Source organism: Micromys minutus, assembly GCF_963924665.1.
Source record: "Micromys minutus genome assembly, chromosome: 2".
Classification (NCBI taxonomy): domain Eukaryota; kingdom Metazoa; phylum Chordata; class Mammalia; order Rodentia; family Muridae; genus Micromys; species Micromys minutus.
The window spans coordinates 62,255,994-62,271,212 of NC_137971.1; the positions used below are offsets into that span (position 1 = coordinate 62,255,994).

Consider the following 15,219-nt stretch of genomic DNA (forward strand, 5'->3'; position numbering starts at 1 on the left):
CCTGGCTAACAAGTTCCTATCAGTTCTTGAAAATAAATTCAGCTTCTTTAACTAAGAGGATTTTTTCCTTGGTAAGTGTCTTTGTTACTTTTTGATTGCTGTAAAGAGGCACCATGATCAATCCAACTTATAAAAGGAAGCCTGATTGCAGGTAGGGAGGCATGGTACTGGAGCAGTAGCTGAGAGACTGGGTGTATCCACAAGCAGGAGGAGAGAGCTAACTGAGACTAGGGCCAAACCTAGTGACATGCCTCCTCCAACAAGCCACACCCGCTAATCCTTCCCAAACAATTTCACCAGTGGCAGATAAAGCATCTAAACATATGAGCCTACAGGGACCATTTTCCTTCAAACCACCATAGTCATGATGGAGAAGTGTGAGGTAACTTGTCACATTGTACCCATAACATGAAGCAGAAAGGGAGATAAGTACTGGTGCCCAGTTTGCTTTCTTTTTTTCAGTCAGCCCAGGGCCCAAGCCCATACAATGGCACCACCAACAGTAAGAATCGTTCTTCCCAGGTTAGTTTTCCCAACATAGAAACCTCCCCAGAGATATGCCCAGAGATTAATTTATCAGTTGATTCTGGGTCAAATTGACAATCGGGATTAAGCAGTGCAGTCTCCACCAGTGAGTGCCCTGGCAGAGAAGGGAACAAGGAGTCAGCTGAAGACTAGAAAAGGATCAGAAAGAATGATGAATGGGGCAGGGCTTCTGGTATAACAAGAAAGTGTACAGTACCATGTTCCAGCCCCTGGAGTTCTTCCTCTGGAACTTTCCAGAATTGTGCAAATACAGCCCTCGTCCTCTGTTTTCTGGAGAAGTGGGTGATGTAAAGTGCCAGGTGATGTGTTTCATCTCTCAGGTGATTTCAGTGACTGTTAGCCTTCCTTTATTTTTCTCCCTAACTCCACAAACCACACTTCACATCTGGGGGAACTTATATTTATGTGTAATCTCACTGCTTACACTCCACTGAACAATAAAAGAACAATAAACTTAATAAAAAGCCCAAGTGATTGGAAACTGCTCTGGGAACAGCAGTCCGGTATGAAAGCTATAAATTCACTTGTGTGCTCATGACAATGTCAGCTAATTTTTATGAAAAGCCCATCATGCGACATCGTACCCAACACTGCAGTGGCTTGAGTGTCAGGCTTCAGACTTCCCCTGGTAACAAAATGGGAAATGTATCACAAGATGATATCACAAGCCACAGATTCATCTTGAAATGCTCACTCCAGCCAGGGGTGTTTCTTTGCTGACCTTGTCTCACACTTGAACTTCAAATTAATCATTTCTTTTTCTATACTATTGCACAATGCCCACTAGTCCCGAGGCAGGGTGCAGAGAGGGCTTTAGAAAATAATAGTCAGAAATATACCACGTGACAGACTTGATTGGCCCACATTAGTGAACCTAAGGTAGACATAATTAGCCCATGGAACAAAAGCAGTCATCGAGAGGCCAGAAGCTTCATCTGAAGCCATTATCTCTGACAGTACACTTTTAAATAAACCACCAGGGGCCCATTGCTTACTGCACAGACACAGCGGGAGTACACAGTTGCTTGGTTGTCCCAAGAGATTATAATGGATAAGAAATTGGGCTATGTTTCCATGTTTCAAAATAGACGTTTGCCTAATTGTTTATGATAGTTCCTAACCTGTTCCTCATACCTCACAGTATTTCTTACATTCTAGGAAATCAACTTGGTTGAAAAACAAACAAACAAACCAACAATCTCTGGCCAGATGATTGAAAGGAAAAATCACCATCCTGGAGAATAATGCTATATATAAATGAGCAAAGTTCACAGCTATAGTGATCTATTCTAAGAACACAAGAGTTTGTTTTATGGCCTTGAGCTGAGGACTAGCGCCCATCTGTTCTTACTTCCTATGATTCTAATAATTTATAGATAAGAATTTAACATATACAGTCACCCAGGGAAGAAGAGTAGGGCAGGGCAAAGAGGAGGGAGTTTAGAACTAACCCAAAGAGAGTTGCTACATATACAGTCCAGCAGCCTCTCATCTATGACACAACTGGACTCAAACTGTGTATATCTCTGGAATATGCATTTCTGAATGAGGAGACAGTGGTCAGGTCCTCAAAGCAACTTTGAAATCCCTTCTGGGCAGCAGCCTAATATGACGGCCTTGCAAAGGAGAGAAAGAAAAGAGGAGGAAGGAGGAGGACCCAGAACAAGGAACTCAAGCTCCTTGACATTTGTTTGTGAATGGTTGGCTAGGTCCATGGTCTGTAGACTCATGTGCTGCTGGGAACTCTATCTGAGTGTCACAGACATGGTGGCTTCATCTGTGTCAGACAGCTCTCCTCCTATGGGAGCAGAGCTATATCTGGATCCGTCTCCCATAGGCTGTGCCCTAGCTTGCAGTTCTGAAACTCACAGGGCATCAGAAGAGGGCTTTAGTAAGTATGAGAGCCCCATGTGGCTTCTAGAACATTGCAACAACATCCAAGGGGTCCACCCTGTGGATTTCTCATCTTCTGAGTCTACCAAGACTGTCCAGTTTGGGGGATGCCTAGTGTGCCTCCCAGAACCATCAGAGGTTTTGTGGGAGGTGTTTCTCCTCTGTCTCTGCCTTTCCCTAGTACTGAAGACTTTCTTCTTTCAAGACCCATCCAAAATGTCATATTCTCTGAGATGCCAACTTGTGTTCCTTCCAGGTAAAGAAGATGGGTTATCCAGGTGCATTAACACCACATAAATAAATACAAAAAATTAATAGAGCTTGCAAGCTAATACTGACAGGCCCACCCCAACATTGACTCCATCTGTTGCAGTAAATAAAAGGTGAAGTAACCTTTTATCCTACTCTAGTGCTGGCACCTGTAGGGCCATGTGGCACTGAGGGGTATCTTTATCTCAGCAGCTCCATGCTGCTCCCAAGTACTCACAGACCCTAGCTTTCTTTGACCCAGGTAGTTAAAACCAGAATTTAAACCCAAAATTTCCATGAGGCCCATGATAGACAAAATAAGGGTGATCCTGTAAGACTTGAGCAATAAATCTTTATACCATCTTCAAAACCAGACCTAAGCTAAATCATTTTCTAAACAATTTTTGCTGAAAAAGCAAACAGCTTCTAATCTTTAACTCTCTGAGCTGCTAATACTTATCACTGCAGGGAACCTACAGCCTGCAAGCCTAGGCCAATTCTGTATTTCTTTTGTTTATGTTAACTGCACTTGAGGCATCATGTGACTCAACATGGCACTGGTGCCTTCTACTTAGAAAATAACACTCTCTCAGGCTAATAATCTTAAATTTCCAGTGGATTCTTGCCTAACATGGGCCCCACATTGGGTGCCACTTGTTTCAGTAAAAATAAAAATGTGGTAACCTTTTATCTCGTGTTAGTGCCAGTACCAGTAGGGCCACATGGCACTGCGGGGTATCTTTATCTCAGTGGCTCCACACTGCCCCCAAGTACTATAGGACCCTGGCTTCCTTCGACCCAAGTGGTCTGCTCCACCTGCCCTGGCTGCTTCTAACCAGGGTGGTCCAGTGTACTGTTTTCATTCACTTTCCCTAGGTGGGTTGTTATCATCCCTGGCACACTCACATCCCACTCCACAGTGGGCTTTGTGTCTCCTGCCACTACACTCTCTTTTGAGCTCAGTTAAGTCACCACATCAAAGAACACACCAAAATACTCATAACAACCTGTATTTATGTGTAGAGAAGAATATCCACATCTGCTGCCATGTTGGCTTCCCAGTTTCTTCCTCTTCCTACTTCTTCCTCCGGCTCTCTTGATTCCCTTCACTTCCTCCTTTCTCCCGCCTTACAAAAACCCTGCCCCATTCTCTACTGTCCAATCATGTATCGCCTTGATATCAACCTATACCATCACCCTTTCTGTTTACTTGTCAAGGCAATACATGATTGGACCACAGAGAGTGGAGTGGGACAAAGTTTTGGTAAGAAGGAGAGAGGAGTTTGAAGAGGAACAACGTGGAGGCAGACATAGATCTTTCTCTTGGTGCATCTCTATATGGATAAAAGTTGTTATGAATATTTTATCAGGGATGGAACTGTACAGGATGATTTGACTTATCTAGATGGGTAAATTAAATCATACCTATTGGATCAGAGTATGTTGGTGTGTTCTTTGATGTGGCAACACCGTCTATGAACTGCTTGAACACACGAATGGGACCGTGCTGTAGATTCAAAGCTTCAGGATCTCCAGGACACAGAGCCACAACAGTACATCTGAGAAGAGTTCCGGTGAGGATCGAGGATTGATAGGGTAGCAGAAGCAAGAGGCTTCGAACCAGACCAATGACCCAATGCAATGAACATTTGAGGTGAAACTGGACAAGATTATAACATGTGACATACTGCAGCTTCCACAGTGAGATGTCATTTATTTACTTATTTTAGTTTTCATTTGGGGGGAGGTTGCAAAGGTTCCGGGTAGATAAAAAGAACAGGAAGGTAAGTGGAATTGGGGTGTATGATATGAAGTTAACAAAGAATCGAAAAGAAGTTTAAATATTTATTTATTTATTTTATGAACATGAGATGTGAGTACACTGTTGCTGTCTTCAGACACATGAGAAGAGGGTATCAGGTTCCACTAAAGATGGTTGGGAGCCACCATGTGGTGGCTGGGAATTGAACTCAGGACCTTTGGAAGAACAGTCAGTGCTCTTAACTGCTGAACCATTTCTCCAGCCCAAAAAAGATATGTCTACTGTCTTTATATGACTTGTTTGCCTCAGTGCATTGAATCCCCACCTAAGTTGTGGGCCACATGAACACCTCTGCTCACCACCCCCTGTACAGCTTTGTGTCAAGTCTGTCCTTACACATGTTACTTCTCATTGTAAAAAGAGATGCTTTGTACCATTTTGCAGCAGTCTGTTTTCAAAACAAGCTTTAAATAATGAGAAACTTCATTCTTCTGCAAAATAGTGGGTAGCTCGATAAATAGAGTGTGTGGCGTACAGACGACAAGAAGCACTGAATATTAAGTATTCTCAAAGTGCATGAACACCCCACAAATAAATATGAAGCCACCTTAATAGAGGTTTATGTTAATACTAAATGACTCACGTCCTAACGTTTAGCAATGCAGCTATTTTCCTCTGTTTAGAGAGTGTCTAATACTTAAGGGTTGATGCCCTTCCTGTGATTAGTTCCTGGGATGTGCACAGACTCAAGCCTCATGGAAGGTCATTCACTGCAGGCTAGACTACAAGTGTGGCTTCCCTGCGACATTGCCAGCCTTAGGACTTCTCATTCCTGTTGGAAACATAGCTCAACTTTCCTTCACGTGACAAGGTTAACTTGGTGGGTGGAGGAAACACAGCTTCCAGCATCTTCTCCAAGGCCACAGCCCTCATGTTTCCTGTGATTTTACCAGCCTGTGGCCACAAGATCGTTGCGAGTTAAACACATATACATTGCTTTGTTTATCTCCCAAGCTGGAGATTTTCCTAAGTCTTCATTTTAACCTAGTAAAAGCTACTTTGGTCTTTTGTTTACAAAAATAGGCATTTGGCAGTAATTATTTTAAAAATGAACACATAGAGAGATGGGTTCATGATTTATACCCCTTCCCTGTGTAATTAAGAGACAGCTTTTGATTTCAATGAAGTGACAATCACATAATGGATTTTGGAAGCAAGATAAATATGAAGAGGAAGTGACATTTATGAAGTACACAGGGAGAGGAGCAGCGAGATTTATTTTGCAAGTGATAACACACTATGGTGACAATCTTCACTTTTACGGTTACAATTTGCCAAATGATCTCAAATCTTGTTAATTAAAAAAAAGGAGGGGTGGGAGAGGGTGAGAAGGCAGGAAGCCAGGAGAGGTCTTTTGTGCTTAAGTAGGAAAGTGCCTGTTATTTTCTTAGGGCTGAACCACACCTAGAGAAAAGCAATTGCTCAGAAATAATCAAATGCTCAGTATTTTCACAGTTATTGATTGTTCTTAGCTGTTAAAAGTTAATTGATCATAGACTATCAACATATTGGAACTTTTCTTTCTTTTTCTTTTCTCCTCAACTTTTTTTTCATAGTGCTTGGTTTTCTCAGACTTAAAAAAACAAAGAAACTGGCATGAAGAAATAAGATTTAAGATTTAAGGGGGTCACTGTACGTCTTACCCAACGCTTGGCTCGAGGTGGTGTTTTTTATTTTTTATTGAAGGTTTTTATCTTGCCCACAGTTAGCACAAGGGTAAGAACAAGAACAGAGATCTCTATTTTGGCTCTGTGCCAGACCAAACTGGCCATGAGACAAGTTTCCTATAATTTGAAGATCTGCAGTAAAAAATGAACCTATTGTATTTTTGCCAGGCTTTATTTAGCTGTTTGCAATAAAAAAGTTTCTATATTATTTTAAAGAAAACCATTCTTGTAATTCATAACTCTACAAGACAGTGAAATTTGTCATGGCAAATTCACATATGAAAATCTCTATGTGATTTCTGCTGGAGTCTGCCAAATTGTCTGCCAGAGTCTAATGACCTTCTGAAAGTGTGTGTGTTTGTGTGTGTGTATGTACACATATATATGCTAGATTATACATGTATGTATTATAGTAGACTTTATACATATATACACACACATGCACAAACTCACTGTAACGAAATGAAAGATAAACATAAATGGTAATTTTGACACAGTTCTATTGGGCAGTAGTTGCCTATCTTGTTTTGAACATAATTAAAGAGAATTAATACCAACCAGGTGTGGTGGTTCACTTCTGTAATCATATCACTTGGGAGGATGAAGCAGAAGGCCAGCTTGGGTTACCTAGTGAGTTCCAAGCTAGTTTAGATGCCAGAGTGAGACCCTGTCACAAAACAAAATAAATCACCAACACCAACCAACAAACCAACAAAAACTAAAACAACAACAACAAAACTATCTCTATCTATCTGTCTGTCTGCCTATCGATCTATTTATTTATCTATCTATAGATACAGATGATATAGATATAAGATGTAGGTAGAGAGGGGTGGAGTTGGGGGACCAATCTCTAAGCAGAGTAGACCTAAATAAAACTAAATGCAGCCCCAAGTTAATAGGGACAACAGGATTTTCTGACAAGTCAATATTACAACGATCTTATCTTTTGATCAACAGTGATTCAGTGCAGAACGTGGATTCTAACCTTTGACTTAGTGGTGGTGGCAAAGGCGCAGCTGGCTCTCAGTATCTACAGCCTGAGTGCCTTAGAGGAAGAAGGCCACACATAGGTTCCAGCTAACAGGACATGGGTGGTTCCTTGAATGTGACAGTCAGGGTTAAAGTTAGCTCCTCTTCTGCCTGTTAATTTCTGTGTAGGCACAACCAGGAGGCACCTTGATGGTGCCTTCAGAAGAGAGCAATGAAAGGCACTGCTATGCTAACCATCACTATATTCCAGGCCCCCTCCACCATGTACTCCACTCCTGCTATCTCACCGTGGGCTGATAAAGTAGGAACTATCATTATTTCCAGGTTACAGGTGGAGAAACTGAGGCACATTGCTCTGATACATCAGGTAAATGGCAGAAGGTAGACTTTATCCAGGTAGCCTAGAGTCAGGAACCAAGTTCTTAGCTGCCACTGGATCCCATCTCTGGAGAGCGAAGAACACTTGAGAAGATGCCTAGGTCCCTCCCACCAAACGGCCACATTAACTTTTGTCTTTCCCATTAGGGTCTTTTGTTTTGACTCTTTACTCTGATAGACAAACTCATGTCCTAACTCTCAAAAAAGCAGCAGACAGGATTCACGATTTGTAAGTTAGGCAAATCTGGTGTAAATGTCTGCTTGAAATAAAGCTAGAAGCAGGTGCCCATGTTCCAAGTCTGCACTCCAGATCTACAAGTGAGAAACCTCGAGGTGGCAGAGGTGGTGTGTCTCAGCCCAGCTCCTGAAATTCAGGGTTCCCTTCAGAAAGAGACTGCCTGCTTGAGAGCAAATTGCCTGCCAAGTAAGTTTTTTTGAGAATGTATTATTTATTTTTCCTCATGGAAAGTAAAGTGTTTCTTCGCCTTTGCTTGCTGCCTCTTTAGATGTAGGAGGTAAATGTGTTATGACTTTGTGCGTGTTGTTTAGAAGTGTTTGCTTTCACTGTGTTTATTTAATTGCAAACTTTTCTGCTCTCCTCAAAGTTATCAATTGTTTTGTTTTTTAAAAAGCTGTTGAGTTTTTTTTTTTTTTTTTTTTTTTTTTTTTTGCTCCATACCCCACACCTTTGCACAAGGGATAAAGGTCATATCTCAGTTCATGATTGGCCCTAAATTTTAGTGGTAGGCATCTCCCCAAATGTCAGTTCTTCTATTTCAATCTCTCAGGAGCAAACCAGGTTAGGCTGACACATGAGGCACCTTGTTTAAGATCCCACATAATTACCAGTCTTGATTTCCTCTGCTGCACTTGAATAACGAGCCTTAGATCTCACAGAGGATCTTCATACACCAGCAGTATAAAAATCAAAACTTTACATGATGTTAGAATGTTGAGGACATGTCTCCATTACCAATAAACTTCCATTATTCCAATGGAGAAACCAAGTTTCTGGTTTTGTTCATCTGTTTGTTTTTAATATGTCTTCTTTGCTCCTTACTTTTGCAGGAAATGCTTAGAATCTCTCTTCTAAAATGTTGTAAAGGAACATACTTCTTGTACATGAATTGTGAATTTGTTTGATGGGTGACCACCGGTCTTTAGTTCCAAGAACATTCTTAAAATCATCACATCTTTCTCATACCCATTCATTCCACTCTCCCTTGAACACGCTTCTTCTGTCCAAACATTGGACCTTGATTAATTCTCTGAAGCAACTAGTCATTTCTATCCCACGTTTCATCTTGTTAACATTTGTACTTTCCTACTTTCTTCAGTTTTATCTTCAACATCTATGGTAGCATTAAAATAAAAAAAAAAACTTCTTGAACTACTGTTTCAATTAGTAAGATCTTTATTGTTTCCTGAATATTCCTCTTTTTAAAAAAATCTTGCAGTGTTTCATGTGAGCACATGTCTTTCAACTCTGAGAATATTAATATATTATAAATATCAATGAAGGTTTGCCACTGGATTCTGCTCACTTTGTTTTCTGAGAGTTCTTTCTGTCATCCTGTTTGTTAATTTTGATGTTAATCTTTCAACTTAGTGCCTTTCTTTAAACAGGAGAAGCTGCTGGTTGGCTGGTGGGAGACACTGGTGAGTTTATCGGAAATAGGGTGTGTGAAAAGGGCTTGTTGCTTGGTGACCTTGTTACCTGGCAACAGGCCAAACTGACACTACTCTCAGGACTGTACCCTTGTCTGGAGGACATCCTCTTCTGAGTGTACCACTGTCTTTAGACAAAAATGCCCTTCTGGAGGATGGAACAGAGGAAAGACCAAGTAGGCATGCTAGACACTTCTAGTGTAGACTCAGATGGTCACTTCCAGTGCTTTGATAACACCAAATCCAGTTCCACTGTCATGCAACCTCTCTGGAAAGTGTTCTCTGCAGTGGTGGAGAAGGGAAAGTGGGTACGCAGCGTGGTGGGGAAGAAGATCCTATAGGCTGAGGATTTTAAAGCTTTTCTGCCAGTTCTTTTTGACCACTCCCTGAAACAACGTTTTCAGTGGTAACTTGTGCCTCAAAATCTAAGCTTTTCTGGAGTCCGGCAGCTTCAGTGAACAACTCTCAGGGCATCCAGCTCCAGCTCTGTATTCTAGCCTACATGGTTAAACTCATCGGACATCCACCACTTGGTTTCTTTTCTTATTGGCTGTCATGTCCCGTCGTTTTTTTTGTTTGTTTGTTTGTTTGGATTAGTTCCTGACTTCTGAGTTCCATTGCTCTCATTGAAGTAGTTTCTCAGGAAACGACAGCCATAAACAAATGTATTTGTTCTTCCACAACTGAACAGAAGTTTCGTTTTACTTTTTCATTTTGATTTAAAACTATTACTCTTTGTGATGAAAATGCTGAAAACATACGAGCTTATTTAAAAACCAGTCAAACATTTCTACAACTAGAGAGGGGATAGATATATTAAGGTTCAATTTTTATCCCTTTTATTTTCTATTGCCCCCCTTTTACTATAGATAAAAGACATATTGTTCTAGTGACTAACAGGCACTCATTCTTGGAATGGTTAATCAGAGAGAGAGAGAGAGGTATGCCTTTGTTTATCTGTTTCCTGTAATAAGGTAGCATTTACACCTGTTCCCATTTGGCTTTGTTTTTTGTTTTCTTATCCAGATAACCCTTGACCATCAAGACAGAATTCTTAAAACGGCAGCTTTGTTTACTGGCACTACCAGTTGTGTGACTGCATGTGTCCGATTTGGGACTAGTAATGTGACTTGGGCCAAAGGTGCTTCTGGTGTTAGATGGGGCTTTATTTGGAAGTCTCGGAGAAGCTGGGGATGCGCAAGTGTTTCCCCGAAGCATTTGAAACTGCTTCTTTGGTTCAGCCAGGGACAAAGGGCAGGTCCTTTTCCTCCTCCTAGGGTGTGGAAGGAAAGCCAGGCTCTTCCTGGGGCTGGCCATCCTCTGCAGCTTCCTTGGAAACAACCTGACAAAACAGATTTGACTCAAGCTAATCAAAAGCTTTTCTTGGTGATTCTGTGTTTGCAGATAAATTGTCACAGACCTCCTCAATTCCAAAATCATTTTAGCCTGTGAGATAGTTCTAGCATCATCCCATAAAGACCGAGGGAGTATGCGTTAGTCCCTTGGTAGGCCTGGTTTTCAGATGTTTCAGAAAGCGAGCCTTCATTTGGATAACCTGGTGACCAGTGCATGTTCTTCTGTGCACACAGCTCAATCACTGGCAGCCCAGTTGTGGGGGGAAGGGATGGGGATGCAGAAGTCATCTCTTCCCTGCTTGGGAACATGTTGTCCCACCTGCGTCTCTCCTCACAGCAAAGGGTCTCCTCCCAGCACACAGTGCTACAGCAGCTTTGCAGAAGCAAAGGAGGGAAACTCTATTCTTTATGTTCTTCGTAGTTGAAAGGATTATAAATAACTCTGTTATCGCCCCTGGCTGGTGGAGAGGCTGGAATAATGGACTTCCCTCCAAACATCCATACACAACAAAGCAATGTAAGACATGAGCAGCTTCCTTTTATCATAGGAATGCCAGAAAACAGGAAGTCTAATGCTTGTGCGGAAGCTAGGCAGCTGGTGCCACTGGGTGTCTCCAGCATCCCGAACTCCCTCCATCAGTCTATCCTTTAATGTTTATTTGTAACCAAGGTGACTAGATTCTTCCTATCTCAGTTCCCTGGCCTCTCTTGCCTCATCTCTGAGGACTCCTTGCTCAGACACCGCTTCTTCTTTATTCTTGGCCTTTGCCTGCCCCTTTTGCCAGGGTGACTTACTTCTTCCCAGAGTCCCCTCCCACCCAGGCCAGTGCTATTTTGAGGAGCTGATTTTACTAAATAGAAAAAAGTTGAGATGGAGCCTCCATAGCTCTCAGTGGAGTTTGCACTCACATTGCCCTCAACGGGGAACACGCCACTCCCAGGCCCCTCCCACGGACACAGCCTGTCACCCTGGACTTGATCTCCTATACCTGTTATGGCATCTTCCTGCATTTTCCATACTCCTTCACAGTGCTCTGGCCACCAGAGGATGGGTTGTTGTCCCCTCTTCAGCTTCCATACTTGAATTGGCAGAACCAAGGAGCTCATTCTGTTTCTCTCTCTCTCTCTCTCTCTCTCTCTCTCTCTCTCTCTCTCTCTCTCTCTCTCTCAGACTGTATCTGTAGGACACATCCCACTCAACTGAAGATGTCACAAGGCCTTTCTCCTCCATGGGTCCATCTGATCAAGAAATGGGTCTGTCATGCCCCAGAGGGTGGGAGCTAGGCTGCTGTGGACACTGGAGAAGGCTTCTGACGTCATCTAGATTCGTGTCTATTATGCCAAGGCTCTCTGTGATGGCTTCCCCTTTTGTAGACTATGCTACAATCCTATGCTATGTGTAATCAGCAATCTCCAAAGCACAGTATTATATCTGCACATCCACGAAGATGCTGTACCACTAACTCGAGATGAATTCTATGTCTGCCATGGAAGAGCCAGGGAACACTAGCCAAAGACTCGGGTTCACCTGGATTTTGTTACTGTTGTTGTGTAGCTCTGTGTGTGTATGTGTGTATGTATAAGAGACAGTCAAAGAGACAGGGACAGGTAGACAGACACAGAGAGAAACAGAGACAGAGAGAGATAGAGAGATTTATGTAACTCAGGCTAACCTTCAATTTGCAATGCTCCTGCCTTAGCCTTTTGGATCTGGGTTTGCAGGCATGTACCAGCACACCCAGTGATATTCATCATGTTGAGTATGTATGTGTGTGAGTGAAATGTGGACATTAAAGTGTGTGCAGGTGCAATGTGTATATGTTTAAAGGCCAGAGAATATTCACTGGCCTAAAATGTACCAGTCAGGCTGGGTGGTTGGCCAAGAAGCCCCCAGGATGTACCCAGTTGCACCTCCCTAGTGCTGATTTTATAAGCACATGCCACCAGGCCCAGTCTCCCTGTTTTTTTTCCTTTCACTTATATTCTGTGGAACTCATCTCCTCATACTTACAGGGCAAATGCTTTCCTTAATGACTAGGCCATCTCCCCATCCTGTGTGCTCATCTTTTTAATGGAAACATGCTATATGGCTTCTATCAAGTGGGCAACTGGCATCCAGGGTTTAAAAATGTCACATTCCCTCATCAAGCTACTGAAGCCCTTCCACCAGCCAAGGTCTAGAAGAACAACTTGATGGACTCCCATTTGTGAGAAGCCAGATTCTCCATTCCAGGCTCCATCCCCAGGCTGACTATGCTGTTAGTTGTTAGCTCCTGAACTCCTCTGTGCAACCACAGCTGTATGGGTACAGGCCTTCTGCAGGGAAACACTTCTAAGGACACTCCCTTCCTGCAGAGCTGAGGCGACAGGCTCAGGCTGAGCTCTGCTTAGAAATGATTTCATTTCCTCCTGCAACAACTTCCCTGGATAGGTCCCGGGATTCTAACACCCACATTTACAGATGGGAGAGAGCACAGGCAGGGGAGGAGCACACTTGTAGAAGGCCACACACACACACAGAAAATGACAGGCCTGGGATTTGAAGTCAGCTCCAAATCTGTGCTGTGTCAGTTTCAAAGTTGAGGAGATGTAAGTATGAGGAGATGAACTTGGCTCTACACAGAGCCTCAATCACGTGTTCCTTATTCTGCAGCTTGGTACGGATGGACATGATGACTTGGCCAATGTGAACCCTGGCCACTGTGTCCTGGGGCTACGCAAAGGCACTATGCATACCTGTCTGAAGCCTGTCAGCCCCAGCACAAGACAACATCTTATTGATGCAGATGACATGGAAAGGGTGGAGCCTCACCCAGATATGAAAGCCATCCTTGCCACGACTCTTTACCATGTATTTGTTGGCACAAATATGAGCAGCCTCCAATGCTTCAGAAGAAAGTTGTTCATATTCATCTGACACCATGTGGCCACAAAGTGGGAATTCATCCACTTTCGCTTTCTTCCATCCCAAGTAAAAGATTTGGATCTTAGCATCAGGGACACGACAGCAGAAATGAGACTTTGGGTATGGCTTGTTCTTACAGTATCGGTAACACCGGGCAGGGCGGCGGCCCATGATGACAATAGGATCGTCGGTGGCGAGCCGGAGTAAAAGAGAGCCTTATTTCTTATAATATGCACTGTGGGTTCACAAGGACAATAGCCGGGCCTCATGCAGAGGACAGCACATCATAGCACTCCAACCATCATTCTGCTCTTGTGTCCTTTCTTCTCCCTCTTCTGAGATATTTCCTGAACCTTGGTGTGCATGTGGCATGTGTGTGTGTGTGGGGGGGGGAGGTCCCACTTAGAACTAAACACTGTTATTTTCATCCCTTTGACTAGTAATGGGACTCTGTACTGGGGGAGAGGTATAGGGAAATGAAATTTTCAAAGAATGAAAAAAATAACAAAAAGATAGTTGAAGAGTACACACAATGCTGAATTTAAGAATTTTAAAAAGTTGATTCCATTTTTTCAGGTGATGGCCAAATCTTTTCCTCCTCCTTCTCTTCCTCCTCCTTCTCCTCCCCCTCCACCACCACCACCATCATCCTCTTAGCATTTATTACTGAGCTTTCTCTTAGCTTTAGTTGCGAATGTGACTTTTTATTCCCGTGAAAGCAAGACGAACTTATACTAGTGCAGATGTGCTGGGCTCCTCTCCTCATTCAGAGTTCCTGATGAAATGCAGAGCACAAAGCAGCTTAAGACAAGCAGGGGAGATGCTCTTTGATGAGGTATGAAGTCATAAAAGGAAATTGTTCAGCACCAGGAGACTGACGTGTTTGTGTTGGTTCTCACGGCTTCCAGTGTCATATCTCAGTGTCTGTGTCCCCGTGGTGCCTAGACAAGTGATGGAAAATCAACTTAAGTCTGAGGAAATTAGCTGTTTCATGATATGAAAAGTCCTAACTCTGCATAGCTGTGTCCATGGGTCTCATCAACCCCTCCCCACCTTGTTAAAATGCCAAGAATAAGTATCTGTGGAGTTCTTTGCCTATTTATCCCACCCCTCCTGTGTGGCTCAGGAAGCACTGAGGAAGAGGGGCCAGAAAGACTGTCAGAGCCAGAGTCCAGGGAGGACCAAAGGGAAACAACTTTCAGGACACAGCAGGGTTGCTGGACACTCTCATCTGTCCCCAGAAGCTGCAGTTGCCTTCACAAGGTCAAGCCAGTTAACACTCCAACACACAGACTGAGCAGAGGGGTTCACCAGCTCCTACCAGAACTGGAGGAGCTGTGGACAGTAAAGAGTGGTGGTTTTTGGAGAAGACACACACACACACACACACACACACACACACACACACACACACACACAGAGAGAGAGAGAGAGAGAGAGAGAGAGAGGAAGAATTTTTCTTTAAAGGTGTAGCTTTTGGTACACCAACCTTGTTCCAGTGGAGAAGCCTACACCCTTGGGTACATGGGTGACAGAAGCCAAACTCAGTGGGCTATTTAAAAAAGAAGGAGGGGGAGGAGAAGGAAGAAGAAGAGGAAGGAGAGGAAAAGATAAAATGTGAAGGGGATAAGAACAGGGGTGATGGATTTGGGAAGAGCTGAGAGATATGAAAATGAGCAAAATACATTGTGTGCACAGATAAAGTTCTCAGATAATTAATAAAATATTAAGCATACTAAAATG

General features: G+C 43.0%; 1 pseudogene across 1 annotated transcript; it reads right to left on the minus strand.

Annotated features, from left to right (window-relative positions):
• Positions 1-13,213: 13,213 nt before the first annotated feature.
• LOC308416612 (large ribosomal subunit protein uL16-like) lies at positions 13,214-13,647 on the minus strand (annotated as a pseudogene). The gene has a single exon. The product of its transcript is annotated as a large ribosomal subunit protein uL16-like (transcript).
• Positions 13,648-15,219: the final 1,572 nt, after the last annotated feature.